This window comes from Tupaia chinensis, unplaced genomic scaffold (assembly GCF_000334495.1).
Source record: "Tupaia chinensis unplaced genomic scaffold, TupChi_1.0 Scaffold147608_1, whole genome shotgun sequence".
NCBI lineage: Eukaryota > Metazoa > Chordata > Mammalia > Scandentia > Tupaiidae > Tupaia > Tupaia belangeri.
In genome coordinates, this window is record NW_006207460.1 from 910,911 (window position 1) to 914,878 (window position 3,968).

General features: G+C 46.3%; 1 pseudogene; it reads left to right on the forward strand.

Annotated features, from left to right (window-relative positions):
* Window positions 1-3,636, forward strand: part of LOC114006413 (40S ribosomal protein SA-like) — a 7,895-nt pseudogene extending 4,259 nt beyond the window's left edge.
* The last annotated feature ends 332 nt before the right edge of the window (window positions 3,637-3,968 follow it).

A 3,968-nucleotide genomic window follows, 5' to 3' on the forward strand; every position in this document is an offset into this window, starting at 1 on the left:
AAAAAAAAAAAAAAAAAAAAAAAAAAAAAGAAGGGAATTTTGGATAATTATTATCCATTTCTATAATTTTTCACCTGGCTTACTTTGTGTTAGGGAATAAGCTAGCAGCTGTATAAGGACCTTATCCTAGGTAGACAGCTGAAAGGCAGCTTTCAAAATATTTCCCACAAAAGGTATATATACCCTGAGAAGGCTAAATCCATGAGTTCAGGTGCTGTGTCAGTGTGTAGACAGACCATCTCTGTTAAAGTGTTGTGTGTTGCTGCTTGGGTTACTCTAAGGCTCCCCATGCACCTCAGCCAAATGGCCACCAGTAGCTCCAAACCACTGCTACTCTTAGAACTCACCACTCCAGGGGGAGAGATTATGTTTAAGGGGACTTCAAAAATTGGGGAGAAAGGGACCAGCAGATGGTGTAATGGCTATGTCGCTGGACTCCCATGTAGTCGACCATGGTTTGGGTCCTGGACCTGGTTGCTAAAACTCACGCTGGGTGCGTGTGCGTGCATGCCCAAGATTCTGAGAGGAGAATGGAGGAGAAGAGATTGTGGCATGGCCATCCCCCCTGGGAGGGGTGATTTCTTGCTTTCTGTCTTTCTGTCTCTGTCTGTCTTTCTGGCGAGCGCATGTGCCCTATATTAAAAACCTCTCAAAAAAATTGGGAAAGGGGAGGATGGAATTAAAACATGAGTTTATGCAAAAAAAAAAAAGAAATCCATGCATAGTTTTCATAATAGTCATATTTCATGACCTTTTTGAAACCCCCCTACACCTTTTCCTATAGTTCCTGCAAAAGTTCAGAGGACTGTGATTGGTCTGGTTAGATTATATGTCCTTCTCTGAACAAGTTGCTGTGCCCAGAAGGGTTGAGTTATCTGATGGACTAAGCCTGGGTCATGTCCTTATCCCTAAAGTTGAGTAGAAGGAGGATCTTGCTCTCCAGAACAAGTGGTCTTGGAATAACTAGAGAGACCAATCTCCTAGGAAACAATACTTGGGGAGGAACATGTATCCACAGTAGCAGGCATTGCCTATGCTCCCTTTTAACTATAGAGTACATCTAGTTCATTCAAGTAAAATTGCTTAAGAAACACAAATTATGGGGACTAGCAGTTGGCGTGATGGCTATGCCACTGGACTCCCATATAGTCGACTGTGGTTCGAATCCCGGACCTGGTGGCTTAAAGTCATGCCGGGCATGTGTGCGTACATGCTCTAGATCCCGAGAGGAGAATGGAGGAGAAGGGATTGCGGCATGGCTCTCTCTCCTGGAGGGTGATTTCTCGTTTTTTATCTCTCTGTCTCTCTCTGTCTTTCTGGCGAGCACATGCCCTATAGCAAAAACCTCTCCAAAGAAAAGAAAAAGAAACACAAATTATGAGTTCTGTAGTCAGGTATAAAGGGCACTTTCTATCTAGATCTGTTGTAAATTAAGGCAAGCTTGGGGCAGCAGGTGGCATGGTGGTTAAGGTGCTGGACTCCCACATTGTCAACTGTGGTTCAAGTCCCAGACCTGGCAGCTTGCTTTCTCACCTTCCCTTTTTCTCTCTGTCTCCCTCAGGTCAAATTAAAAAAACAATAATAATAACAAACAAGCAAATAAATAATTATTTAAGAAAAAATGAAGGCATTCTCAGTATAAGAAAGGATCAAATCAGTACAGCTGGTTTGAAGAACCTTATGGTCATAGTCTCCAGCAAATCAGCTAGTAAAAGGCAGCCTTTCCATGAACCCAAGGGTTGGGCCCGTAAGAACAACCCAACAAATAGCGGCACTCAGTTAATGTTTGTGGATTGGCTCCTTCGAGACCCACAGTTCAAACAGAAAGCTGAAAGAAGCAGGAAGGACCAAGAACCAGAGACTGACACCCATGCCAAGACAGACTTCTACCTTTTGACCAAGCCATGGTCACACAGTTTGCCAGATTGTACACATATGACCCTCTAGGGTTTTCCCATACTGAAGTCGTATTGTTGTTTTCATTTTGAATAGCTGCTAAAGTATATGTCTTTCTAGTAACTTATGATAGAAGGCAGGGAAGGTACTAATAGAAATGGCAGGTGGATGCTGGTCAGGACCAGAGTTTTCAGAAACAGACTTCTTCAGAAGCCTCTGACTGGCTTTTACACTTTACACCATTGTAGCAAATGGTCTCAGTTATAAACAGTTGTCAGAAAGATTCCACAATTAAAGGGTTAGATTTTTTCCCTTTTATTTATGATAGAGCATATAGCTTGCAAGGTGAGAGTGAGAGAGGGGTGAAGAGGTGGGGGGATACCCTCCATAAGATCTGGGTATGCCATGATCTCCTTTCTCCAGCCCTTCAACCCGTCGCATACTCAGTACTTGGGCATGTGCCCCATGCTTTTCAGGCTGACTGGGCCTGAGATCTTAACCCACGGTCACCATGTGAGATCTGGCTTCTCTTGAGCAGCACATTACCACTGTGTCATGGAACCGGCTCAGGTGGGGCTTTTAAGCAGCACCTTCTTGGGCACAGTAGGCTTCAGGAGATGCACACTGATTTACCCACCCTTCGTCTTCCCTCCCCTGTCTCCATGTCTGCCTCTGTGGTGGGTAGACAGGCAGGCATCAGGGTGCCTTCCCAGGAAGCATGTGGAGTCTCAGAGTTGGTGCTCAGTGACCCAACTGAAGCACAATATGGAAATGAAGAGATAAAAACCTAAGATACGTGATGGCTGCTGCAGTTTGGAATAAATGGGTTCAGGCCCCCTGCCCAGTCAGCCTAAGAATCCAGCAGCTGCTGTATTTAATGGACGACTCCATTAACATCTCTCTTAAGGAGGGGTAAAGGAGGTGAGGACAGAGAAGTGAGTGTGTGTGTATTTGTGTACACGTGTGAATATTGGGAGAGACTAAAAGGTTGGGAGCTTTCCTCCATGTCTTCGTGGAGTCTCTGTTCACGATTATAGATGGGCCATGTTGACATTTGTGGCTCCCCTAGTCTGGGTGCCATCGCAGGCTTTGGCAGCTGTGGTGGAGCTGGGCAGGGTAGCAGTTCAGATAAGGTAGAATGGGGGACTAGACCACCTCCATTCTCGGCTAGAGAACAAGAGAAGGAATAAGTCATGTCCCCTTTATAGTGAAGAAATTGTTCACCCCAGAATTCAGAAGATAAAAGAAGGGGGACTGGGACCAGCAGATGGCATAATGGCTACATTGCTGGACTCCTACGTAGTGGACTGTGGTTTGGGTCCCAGACCCAGTGGCTTACATTCATGCCAGGCGTGCCCAAAAAATCCTGAGAGGAGAAGGGCTTGCAGTGTGGCCAGCCCACCTGGGGGATGATTTCTCATTTTCTGTCTGTCTCTCTGTTGAGCACATGTGTCTCATAGCAAAAATCTCTCTAAAAATGTGGGAGGCCCTTAGGGTGCCTTCAGAAAGATTCTGTGGATGAGGAGAGGGGAAGGGAGTAGAGAGGTGAGACGAGTCCCAGGATTTAGAAGCTGTGTCGTGGGACATAACTGGTTGGAATGATAGGAAGGGAGGAGGGACAAGTCTAAAAGGAGAGACAAAGGAAGCAGACAGACTCCTTGTCTCCTGAGAGTGCTTAGGTTCGGGCCCTCTCCGCAGGCGAGCGAGGATGAGATGCCTTTTACCATGCCTAATGACTGAGACTCGAAACCTATCAGATAATCTCAGAGCCTGAGACTTCCCCTGTCCCTGGTACATCGAGAACACAAAGAACGGTAACAAGAAACCATGTTTCCACTGAGGGATTTTCAGCCCTAGTATCTTCCCACTCCAGCCTTTTAGCTGCTGTCAGACCACATTAGAGCAGAATATCGAACCAACCATAGCACAGCTGCTGGGGATTTCCCCAGAGGAGAGTGTGTGACACGAGCAGGCAGAGCAGCTCTCATCCAAGACTTTGCTCCTGGCAGCCCTGAGTGCCTTCCCCAGCTCACCTCTCAGAAGCCACTTCTAGAGGCGAAGCTAAATATTTG